Genomic DNA, 12,129 nt, shown 5'->3' on the forward strand with positions numbered 1-12,129 from the left:
CTTAATTTAATCAGGTTTAATCAACTCACAGGTACATTTTAGGAGGGTCTGCCAAAAGAAAAATAATTTGGGTAGGTGCACAAATTTGGTGCATAGAACTACTTCAATTCTAATTGAAGTCACTCCTGGATACAGAGGGTAAGAGACATACATTGGTAGGTAAGGGTAATGGATGGGTAAAGGGAAACGGGGGATTACTCGGCCGGAGAAAAAACGTCAAGACCTGCTGAGGGACTCTTAATTGGTGCCGAATTAGCCGAATTGGAATAAGCCGAATTCAGTCCGTCAGGTCAGGTAAAAAAGCGTGAAAACTCCGGACGCTGGCCCAACAACAGAGCGTAGCTAATCCCCGAGTAGGAATAAGTTGGGTAGGGGTAACACAGGATTACAGCCGCTCAGCTTTCAATACATACGCACAGACATTAGACCATGAGGTTGGGGCGAATATACTTCCGGTAGGTCGCGGAGCGCCAACGCCCTAGCATTTTAATGTCCCTAACTGACCAGCCAGAGCCCGCAGCTGTAGTTGCGGCGCCGATTCTAAAGGAGTGGGTGCCAAACTCCTCGGGACACAAACCCAGCTCAGCCAGGCATTTGCGCATCATCCAACTAAACTGATACCTCGTGAGCGGAGAGCCGTCATAGTGCACCAGCCAAGATTCGCCTATGCTGGGCCTCACCAAGGCATAACGCTCTGCTAGCGCAACGGGGCATGCCGATGTAGGTATCACCGCGCCCAGCTGCACCCACACTCCTTTAGCTGCCTGGTCAGTTTTTGACTTTCTAACCCTACACCACATAACCTCCTTCTCTATGCGTATATCTGAAACTAGCAGCGAAGCAACTTTATCCTTAGCAGGGGAAACTAACTCTAATACCCGAGAAGCTCCGTGGAACGCCACTGCAAAACCTAGGGTAAATAACAGTGTCTCAAACGCGGACTCAGCCACTACTTCAACCTTACTCAAAAGGGATAATAACAGAGAAAAATGGATGGGTCGCCTAGAGTCAGGGGCGGCTGGCGCCAGACGCGACCAGCCCTTCATGGCCCTACGTACTAGGAAGCACTTGGTAAAGTCCTGTACGCCTTTCAGTTGCGCGAAGAAGGATATCCCTGCAAGGTAGCGCGCAGCCACTGCCCTTGATTTACCTGCCTTGTAAAGCTGCCATACAAAAGAAAGCAACAGCCTTTGACCGCGCCTACCTTGCTGCCCAGCGCTTCCAGAAAAAGCCTCCCATTCCGACCACGCTTGCTGGTACGTTCTGAGGGTAGCAGGCGCCACGGATAGCTCAGCTAGGTCCTCCAATCCGGCCCGATGACCTGCCAAACATAAAGTGGGCACGAGACCCCGACAGCATCAGCATCAGGAGCAAGTTCCCTAAAACGATCCCATTGAAAGCGTGATAGCGCATCCGCTACCTCATTCTGTGTACCTGGCACGTGCTTGGCTTTGAACAGAATGTTGTAGCGGAGACATTGAAGGAAAAGCTGCGCCAGGACTCTTAATACCAGCAAGGATTTCGCTTTCTGATTATTAATTGCATGCACAGTGCTGAAATTGTCAGACCAAAAGAGTACGCTGTGGTTCGCTAATCGCCTGCCCCATATCTCCATGGCTACCATGATTGGAAACAGCTCGAGCAGCAGCATGTCCTTTGTAAGCCCCTCTGCAAACCATGCTGTCGGCCAAGCCTGCGCGCACCAGCTACCTTCTAGGAAACACCCAAAGCCGGTTGAACCGGCGGCGTCGGTGTACAGCTGCAACCTGGAGTTGTCAAGCACCGGGGTCAGCCAAATGCGAATACCGTTAAACTCTTCCAGAAAATCTGACCAGACCGACAGGTCCCGTCTGATTTCGGCTGACAAACGCACAAAATGGTGCGCTCGTAATACCCCGGTGGTTGCCCTCTCCAGCTTGCGGCAGAACAGGCGACCCATTGGAATAACCCTGCATGCAAAATTAAGCTGACCTAAAAGGGACTGCGCCTGGCGCAACGTGATCTTCCTTGACGCGCAGCAGTCAGCAACAGCCTCTTTCAGCTTGTTAACCTTATCCAGAGGTAGGCAGCAATGACCCCTTACTGTATCGATTTCAATTCCTAAGAATGACAACGTGGTTACCGGCCCTTCCGTTTTGTCTTCCGCAATGGGCACGCCAAATAGCTGGAAGACAGAACGGGCGTGGTGTAATAAAGAAGAGCACTGGCTGGAGCCCGCAGGGCCCACGCATAAGAAATCGTCCAGGTAGTGAGCGATCCCTCTCACCCTGGCCGACCTTTCAACGCACCAATGCAAGAAGGTACTGAACCTCTCGAAAAAGGCACAGGATACGGAGCACCCCATCGGCAAGCATTTGTCGATGAAGTACTCGTCTCCGATGCGGAAGCCCATGTACCTAAACGCATCGGGGTGCAGGGGGAGAAGCCTGAAGGCCGATTCCACATCGATTTTGGCTAGCAGCGCCCCGAACCCGAACCCTCGAACCATGGCAAGGGCTTCATCGAATGATTGATACACCACTGAGCAAGATTCTGGAGGTATGGAGTCATTTACTGAGGAACCCACCGGATAAGACAAGTGCTGTATGAGCCTATACTTCCCGGGGGTCTTCTTCGGCACCACCCCCACAGGTGAAATCACCAAGTTTGGTAGGGGAGGGGCCGGAAAAGGCCCGGCCATGCGACCCAATCGTAGCTCCTTGCCCACCTTTTCTTGCAAAACAGACGCCAGCGAACGCGCTGACTGGAGGTTCCTAAACGTACCCCCCAAAACTTCCCCCGAAATGGGAAGACGGAAACCGTGGGTAAAACCTTCTTTAATAAAGCTGGCTGCCTCCTTATCCGGGTACCGGTTAAGCCAAGGGACCATGGCTTGTACCCGAACCGGAGTGGCCGCTCTATCTAGCATTTGCGGATGCCGCGGGCCTGGATGTTGCTGAAGCAACCGCCCCTCTAGAGGGGCGGCCACCTCGAAAGCAATGGGAGGCGGAATGGTTACCGGAACAAGTAATGCATATATGCTTGTACCGGCATCGCTGTCCCTGGCTGCAAAAGGAGTTGTTGAATGCATAGCACTTCCCTTTTGCTGCTGCAGGGTTGAATGGCCTGCTCCCCCCTGTAGCGGGGCGCTTGTGAGGTACCACTTCACCCGCTGGCCGATGCTGAGCTGCGGGAGCAGCGGGGACTGTGGTAACCGGGCGAGCCGCCTCCACAGTCTCAGCATAGGCCCTAGTCAAACCCATCCACACTTCTACATCCTTGCAGCCAAAATCCATAATATGCAAACAGTCCTGCTTGCGCCTGAACTGTTCATCATATGTCCTCCATGCGACGCCCCCGTTCGTCCTATACATATCATGGACCATATGAATATAGCGAATTATATTCATATGCTCGTCGGGCCTATCCTCGAGGTAGCAAGCCGCGAATACACAGAAACCCGCTAGCCAGTTGTCGTATGAGCGAAATGCTTCCGCCCCTATGCCACCTTTTGCTTTGGCTGCCTTGAAGGCCTTCTTAGACTCATCAGTGAGGCCAAAAAGGTCCACAAATTCTCCTTTTTGAATTTTAGCCCTGCAACTCTCGCGCAGACCCCTGACCACTGCCGTGTAGTCGCAGTGTACCACCCCAGGAAGGTTCCTGCGTTTTCGTTCCCTCCTAGACAAGGCTGCACTGCGCTTACGCTTGCCACTGAGAGCTTGACGGCCCGCCTCTTTCTTCGCATATTTGGCCGCACGCTTACGCGCCTTCTTCGCGCTACCCCCTTCTGAGCCTCCTGCCGAGGAGGAAGAAGAGGAGGAGGAATGGCGAGTAGAGCCTGACCCCACTGTTGAAGAGCCCACCAAAGAATCAGATTTCCCCCCATCAGTAGATTCATCACCTGTGTCCTCTGGCTGCGCAGCCCATGTGACATCCTCCTCATCTGTGTCATCTTCGGCCCTGCCTCTGCCGGCTTCGTCGCCCTCCGCCTCGTCAGCATCTGAGGAAACAATGAACACGGGCCGGGAGGGCCACTCGCGTCGGCCACCAGCCCGCTGACGCCTGTTATGTGCACTATGAACGCTGGGTTCCCTGGGGGATACCCGGCGACCACCTGGGGCCGGGGTGTTGACCCCACCAAAAGCCCGGACAAATTCCGCACAGCCCGGGATCTGCTGCCCTTTGATTGAAGATCCCCGCCTGCCTGGGCGTGACCCTGAGGGTCCCTCCGGTTCCTCCTCCACTAGAGGGGCTAGTGCCCCTGCCACTGAAGAAAGGGCAGCGGACAGCAAGGCCGGGTCAAAAGTCCCAGGGACCTGCCTAACCCTGCTGCCCCTTCCCTGCCCTGCCGAGGAACCCTGTTGGCTGCTGCGGCCCTGAGCCGCCCCCCTGCGCGCGCCCCTAACAGGGGTGCCAGCAGGCTCACCCCTCTGATACATGCTACCCCCCTCCCAAGACGGCCTATAGCTGTAGAAAGGGGTTTCCGGGTCTGGGGCGGGCCCAGCCTCCTCATCATAAAATTCATAGTCAGCCTCATGATACCCAGGATCAGTCCCTAGCTCAGCGTAAGGAGACCCAGGGACCTGCGCTTGAGGCCTACTGCCCCCTGAGCCTGACCCCCGCCGTCCGCGAGAACGGCTGGGACCGGCCGCCATTTTGGATCGAGCACCGGCGGCGGCGTCTAATGGCCGCCGGGCACGACCTCTGTGGCTGCTAGCAGAGGCTTCAGGAGGATCCTCCTGGTTAGCCTCTGCTGTTGCAGCGCGACGGGCGCTGTCAGCAGACCGGCGCCCGCCGCGTGCAGTACCCCTGCCGCGAATTTTCCAGGAGAAGAGAGAGACTCCTCCCCACTCCTGCTGTATTAACCTAAAAGCTAACAAACTCAGAGCCCTAGCCATTGGCTGACCATGTCACATGCTACGTCCTGGTCCCACCCAGCTATTCAGTTTAAGTCACTCCATGTCTATCCTAGCCACTGCGTTGTTTTTTTTATTTAAGCACATTATGTATACACAATTGTTCAAATATCCCAAATAAAGTGACATAAATAAATTGACATTTGCTCCACATGTAAAGTTAACCACAAGTTCTACAACTTATGTGCAATTGCTTTACATTGTAGATACAGTTGTCCGACATATGCTGATAGCATGCACTAATAAAGTACAGAAGTAATGAAGGAAAATAACACAATACAAAAACTAGGGCACTCTTTCTCAATTAAGGGGATGTGGCCTTATTCCTTTTTAACTTTTTTTAGGTTAGTGTACTAGGGCCTACACACAGTTTGATTTTGTCGTTTTTTTCTATTCTATATTGCTCCGATAAGCAAAATCAAATTGAATGCATTCAATTTCCATTTAATCCTGATGCGCAGCATCGAAATCAAATAGAAAAATAGGCTCTGCAAGCAAGACTATAGAGTACAGATCTGTACTATATAGTCTAAATCGATTGTGTACACAGCACTGTGCAATTCAATACCGATTCGATCAGGATTGAATCGCGAATGAATAGAAAGTACATTGCAGTGTGTGTACACCCCTTACATGTTGATTGTTAAAAGGACATTCAAATATGCTTTAAACATTATAATATCCTATATACAAGTCAAGCAAGTAAGTTGTCCTCCATTTAACGTGCTGTTGTACATAACACTATTCCAGAAAAAATAGACATACAGTAGGGCCCTCATTCAGTGATGTAAGCTAATGCCACCGTAGCTGCAAATGTATTCACAGTGGTTGTGTGATAATATGTAGATGGCACGCCCACCTGGATTTGTATTGACACCTACCTATAGCTTTGTGCTTCCCAGGAGCAGCTGCATAAAAAAATGCAGTCTTTCTTGTTGATCAGATGATTATCAGTCTTCTCTGGTCACACAGCATGGCTGCAGGAAGTCAGAATTTGGAGCCACTGTTACCTGCCATTCGGGATCACACAGTTGCAGCACCATACTTGCCTACCCTCCCGCATTTAGCGGGAGTCTCCCGTTTTTTCAATCCTCCTCCCGCTCTCCCGCAAATCCCTCCGTTCCTCCCGTTTTTTGTCCCATTCCACCAAAAAAATGGACTGCGCATGCGCGAGCGGGATCTTTCGGGGGCGGGGACCTAGTGCGTGACGTTGTGACGTCATTCATTATGCCGGTACCGCGCGGGGCTGTGTGGGTAGCCGTGGTGGTGCGGCAGCGGAAGCAAGAGCAGCAGCAGTGACCGGGAGCCAGGAGCTGGGAAGCGCACAGAGTAAGTGGCCAGCGCGGAGAGGAGTAGCTGTCACTGTGCATAGCAGAGGGAGCCGGGACCATCAGTAAGTATAACAGTTTGGAACTTCTTTCCCCCACCCACTAAACCTGCTGCTTATTTTTTTTGAGCGCCCTACACTGCGTGCACAATGCACGCCACTGCAGCGTCATTTGGGGGGGGGGGGGGGGGGGGGTGCTGTCGGGCTGTCATGTCCCGGAGGGCAGGAAGATCGTTAGCAACACACAGCTCCCTGATGCTGCTGTGCACTGCAGTGTGAGAAGGAACTTCATCTCACACAGCAGCACCAGGGAGCTATGTGTTGCTAGCAATTATTCCCTGTCCCTGTGTGAGACACCGCTGGGGAGAGACAGCAGCAGATTGATTGTAGTGGCAGCAGAGAACTCTGCTGCCTCTCCATAAGGCAGTGCTGTCTGCTCTGTCTCTGTGTGTGACTGTGAGACCTGCCTCCTGCAAAGCATTACTGGGAGCAGGGAGGAGCTCTCCGTGTGTGCCTGCAGGCTCCTTCATGATCTCTCTGCTGCAGGAGGAACCCCCATGGCAACAAGAGAAATAAGTAAGTTGGCTGAAGTGGCTGTTAAAGAACTAGCACTTCAATGCCATACCTTCTTACAGCCCTACTTTACTCCAGTGTTCCCTGTCCTGTGCCCCCCTAGCCTTGCCTTCCATACCCTGTGCCCCTTAGCCCGGCCTGCCTTCTCTTCTCTGTGCCCCCCTAGCCCTGCCCTGTGGCCCATAGCCCTGCTTTCCCTTCTCTGTGCCCCCCTAGCCCTGCCGTCCCTGCCCTGTGGCCCATAGCCCTGCCTTCTCTTCTCTGTGCCCCCCTAACCCTGCCTTCCGTGCTCTGTGCCCCCTAGCCCTTTCCTCCCTTCCCTGTGCTCCCCTAGCCCTGCCTTCCCTTCTCTGTGCGTGTGCCCCCCTAACCCTGCCTTTCCTGCCCTCGGCACCCTAGCTCTGCCTTCTCTTCTCTGTGCCCTCCTAACTCTGCCTTCCCTGCTCTGTGCCCCCCTAGCCATTCCCTCCCTTCCCTGTGCTCCCCTAGCCCTGCCTTCCCTTCTCTCTGCGTGTGCCCCCCTAACCCTGCCTTTCCTGCCCTGGGCACCCTAGCACTGCCTTCTCTGTGCCCTCCTAAACCTGCCTTCCCTGCTCTGTGCCCCCCTAGCCCTTTCCTCCCTTCCCTGTGCTCCCCTAGCCCTGCTTTCCCTGCTCTATGCCCCCCTTGCCCTATCCTCCCTTCCCTGTTCCCCTATAGTCCAGTGTTCCCTGCCCTGTGACTAACCCTTAGTCTAGGATTCCCTGCGCTGTGCCAACACCCCCTGCCCTGTGCCCCCTAGCGCTGCCTTCTCTTCTCTGTGCGCCCCTAACCCTGCCTTCCCTGTGCTCCAGAGCCCTGCCTTCCCTTCTCTGTGCCCCCCTAGCCCTGCCTTCCTTGCCCTGTGCCCCCTAACCCTGCCTTCCCTTTTCTGTGCGTATGCCCCCCCTAGCCCTGGTTTCCCTGCCCTGTGCCCCCCTAGCCCTGCCCTCCCTGATCTGTGCCCCTATAGTCCAGCTTTCACTGTCCTGTGACTAATCCTTAGTCTAGGCTTCCCTGCGCTGTGCCAACACCCCCTTGCATTATATAATATAGATATGAATGAGAAATATGCTTTTCAGTGTAAACAGAATTTTTTTCCCATCATTGTTTCATAAATGAACAGTGTAAAGCCCCATACAAGCACATATGTTTAAAAACAATGCCTAGTGTGAACACTCAATATCGTTATTGTGATGTCACTGAATGATATTGTTCACCAATACCATTCAGTGTGTATGCTCAATTCATCCACCAAGGTTGTTTTTAGTTTTATTTCTGGTAGATGGGGTGGTAGGTAAGGGGCCCATCTTATTCTGTGTGGGGCCCCAAAATCTTTAATGGCAGCCCTGGAGACAGGCTGTGTGTTATTGCTCCGGATCCCGAGACCGAGTTCGCTGCTGATTGACAGCCTGAGCCGCCGGGCCCAATAGAGGACAGGATAGCTGAGCGACGTCGCAGCTATCCAGTCGTATCTGACACAGTAGCCTGCGGCTCAGTGACTGGCTGGGGACCAGGGGCGGGCTGGGCCGGGGGGCAGAGTGCCATATGCCCCCCGGGCCGCTTACCCACCCACTGGCTGCGGGCCGTGCTGCGGCTGGATCAGCTTCTCCAGCCCTCCTGCACTGGCCGCGGCTTACAGAACACGGCCATTTTCCTGTAGCCGCGGCCGTGTTCTGGAAGCCGCGGCCAGCGCAGGAGGGCTGGAGAAGCTGATCCAGCCGCAGCACGGCCCGCAGCTAGCGAGTGGGTAAGCGCTCTCCCCCCCCCCCCTCCCTCACCCCAGCATATGTGTTTCTGTCACTGTGGGGGCATATCTGGCACTGTGTGGGGGCATATCTGGCACTGTGTGGGGGCATATCTGGCACTGTGTGGGGGCATATCTGGCACTGTGTGGGGGCATATCTGGCACTGTGTGGGGGCATATGTGTATCTGGCACTGTGGGGGGCATATCTGGCACTGTGGGGGCATATATGTATTTGGCACTGTGGGGGCATATGTGTATCTGGCACAGTGGGGCATATGTGTATTTGGCACTGTGGGGGCATATGTGTATCTGGCACTGTGGGGGCATATGTGTATTTGGCACTGTGGGGGCATATGTGTATCTGGCACTGTGGGGCATATGTGTATTTGGCACTGTGGGGGCATATCTGGCACTGTGGGGGCATATGTGTATCTGGCACTGTGGGGGCATATGTGTATCTGGCACTGTGGGGACATATGTGTATCTGGCACTGTGGGGGCATATGTGTCTGGCACTGTGGGGGCATATGTGTATTTGGCACTGTGGGGGCATATGTGTCTCTGGCACTGTGGGGGCATATGTGTCTCTGGCACTGTGGGGGCATATCTGGCACTGTGGGGGCATATGTGTCTTTGGCACTGTGGGGGAATATGTGTCTCTGGCACTGAGGGGGCATATGTGTCTCTGGCACTGTGGGGGCATATGTGTCTCTGGCACTGTGGGGGCATATCTGGCACTGTGGGGGCATATGTGTCTTTGGCACTGTGGGGGCATATGTGTCTCTGGCACTGTGGGGGCATATGTGTCTCTGGCACTGTGGGGGCATATGTGTCTCTGGCACTCTGGGGGCATATCTGGCACTGTGGAGGAATATGCGTATTTGGCACTGTGGCAGAATATCTGGCACTGTGGCGGCATTTGTGTCTGGCACTGTGGGGGCATATGTGTATTTGGTACTGTGGCGGAATATCTTGCACTGTGGGGGCATATCTGGCACTGTGGACATCACATTGTGCGGTGTAATGGGCATCATGGTATGGGGCGTAATGGACATTACGGTGTGGGGAGCATTGGGTAATTGCCATCACAGTATGGGGTGTAATGGGCATCAAGGTGTGCAGCATAATGTGTAATTAGCATCACAGTGTGCGGTGTATTGAGTAATTAGCATCGCAGTGTTGGGCGTAATGTGTAACTGGCATCATGGTGTTCAGCATAATGTGTAATTGGCATTACGGCATGTGGCTTTATGTGTAATGGGTATTACAAGGTTCGCTAAAATGTGCAATCTGCAGGTACACAATACAATCATGGTACAGGCAACGCCCCTTATGATAGGCCACGCCCCACAGTGCCAGAGACACATATGCCCCCACAGTGCCAAATACACATATGCCCCCACAGTGCCAGACACATATGCCCCCACAGTGCCAGATACACATATGTCCCCACAGTGCCAGATACACATATGCCCCCACAGTGCCAGATACACATATGCCCCCACAGTGCCAGATATGCCCCCACAGTGCCAAATACACATATGCCCCACAGTGCCAGATACACATATGCCCCCACAGTGCCAAATACACATATGCCCCCACAGTGCCAGATACACATATGCCCCCACAGTGCCAAATACACATATGCCCCACTGTGCCAGATACACATATGCCCCCACAGTGCCAAATACATATATGCCCCCACAGTGCCAGATATGCCCCCCACAGTGCCAGATACACATATGCCCCCACACAGTGCCAGATATGCCCCCACACAGTGCCAGATATGCCCCCACACAGTGCCAGATATGCCCCCACACAGTGCCAGATATGCCCCCACACAGTGCCAGATATGCCCCCACAGTGACAGAAACACATATGCTGGGGTGAGGGAGGGGGGGGGGGGAGAGCGCTTACCCACTCGCTAGCTGCGGGCCGTGCTGCGGCTGGATCAGCTTCTCCAGCCCTCCTGCACTGGCCGCGGCTTACAGAACACGGCCATTTTCCTGTAGCCGCGGCCGTGTTCTGGAAGCCGCGGCCAGCGCAGGAGGGCTGGAGAAGCTGATCCAGCCGCAGCACGGCCCGCAGCTAGCGAGTGGGTAAGCGCTCTCCCCCCCCCCCCTCCCTCACCCCAGCATATGTGTTTCTGTCACTGTGGGGGCATATCTGGCACTGTGTGGGGGCATATCTGGCACTGTGTGGGGGCATATCTGGCACTGTGTGGGGGCATATCTGGCACTGTGTGGGGGCATATCTGGCACTGTGTGGGGGCATATGTGTATCTGGCACTGTGGGGGGCATATCTGGCACTGTGGGGGCATATATGTATTTGGCACTGTGGGGGCATATGTGTATCTGGCACAGTGGGGCATATGTGTATTTGGCACTGTGGGGGCATATGTGTATCTGGCACTGTGGGGGCATATGTGTATTTGGCACTGTGGGGGCATATGTGTATCTGGCACTGTGGGGCATATGTGTATTTGGCACTGTGGGGGCATATCTGGCACTGTGGGGGCATATGTGTATCTGGCACTGTGGGGGCATATGTGTATCTGGCACTGTGGGGACATATGTGTATCTGGCACTGTGGGGGCATATGTGTCTGGCACTGTGGGGGCATATGTGTATTTGGCACTGTGGGGGCATATGTGTCTCTGGCACTGTGGGGGCATATGTGTCTCTGGCACTGTGGGGGCATATCTGGCACTGTGGGGGCATATGTGTCTTTGGCACTGTGGGGGAATATGTGTCTCTGGCACTGAGGGGGCATATGTGTCTCTGGCACTGTGGGGGCATATGTGTCTCTGGCACTGTGGGGGCATATCTGGCACTGTGGGGGCATATGTGTCTTTGGCACTGTGGGGGCATATGTGTCTCTGGCACTGTGGGGGCATATGTGTCTCTGGCACTGTGGGGGCATATGTGTCTCTGGCACTCTGGGGGCATATCTGGCACTGTGGAGGAATATGCGTATTTGGCACTGTGGCAGAATATCTGGCACTGTGGCGGCATTTGTGTCTGGCACTGTGGGGGCATATGTGTATTTGGTACTGTGGCGGAATATCTTGCACTGTGGGGGCATATCTGGCACTGTGGACATCACATTGTGCGGTGTAATGGGCATCATGGTATGGGGCGTAATGGACATTACGGTGTGGGGAGCATTGGGTAATTGCCATCACAGTATGGGGTGTAATGGGCATCAAGGTGTGCAGCATAATGTGTAATTAGCATCACAGTGTGCGGTGTATTGAGTAATTAGCATCGCAGTGTTGGGCGTAATGTGTAACTGGCATCATGGTGTTCAGCATAATGTGTAATTGGCATTACGGCATGTGGCTTTATGTGTAATGGGTATTACAAGGTTCGCTAAAATGTGCAATCTGCAGGTACACAATACAATCATGGTACAGGCAACGCCCCTTATGATAGGCCACGCCCCTAATTTTTCGGCGCGCCTACGGCGCGCAAAAGCATTCCTTCCAGCGGTGACATGGCTGATTATGGGCCAGTGCTCTGGACTTGCCCCCTAGGCTAAAAGTTGCCAGCCCGCCCCTGCTGGGGAC

General features: G+C 54.1%; 1 protein-coding gene across 2 annotated transcripts in view; it reads left to right on the forward strand.

Annotated features, from left to right (window-relative positions):
• The window catches only part of GPRIN2 (G protein regulated inducer of neurite outgrowth 2), a 67,097-nt gene that overhangs the window by 3,580 nt on the left and 51,388 nt on the right, over window positions 1-12,129 (forward strand). Inside the window, exon 1 of one of the 2 annotated variants that reach the window (XM_083146363.1) lies at window positions 6,673-6,798. The exons of the other annotated variant lie outside the window; for it this stretch is intronic. The gene's annotated coding sequence lies outside the window, so the exon portion shown is untranslated. Of the gene's footprint in view, window positions 1-6,672; window positions 6,799-12,129 lie in introns of those variants that run through there. 2 annotated transcript variants of the gene reach the window in all.

The sequence above is a fragment of the Crinia signifera genome, chromosome 6 (assembly GCF_055691185.1).
Source record: "Crinia signifera chromosome 6, ASM5569118v1, whole genome shotgun sequence".
Lineage (NCBI taxonomy): Eukaryota > Metazoa > Chordata > Amphibia > Anura > Myobatrachidae > Crinia > Crinia signifera.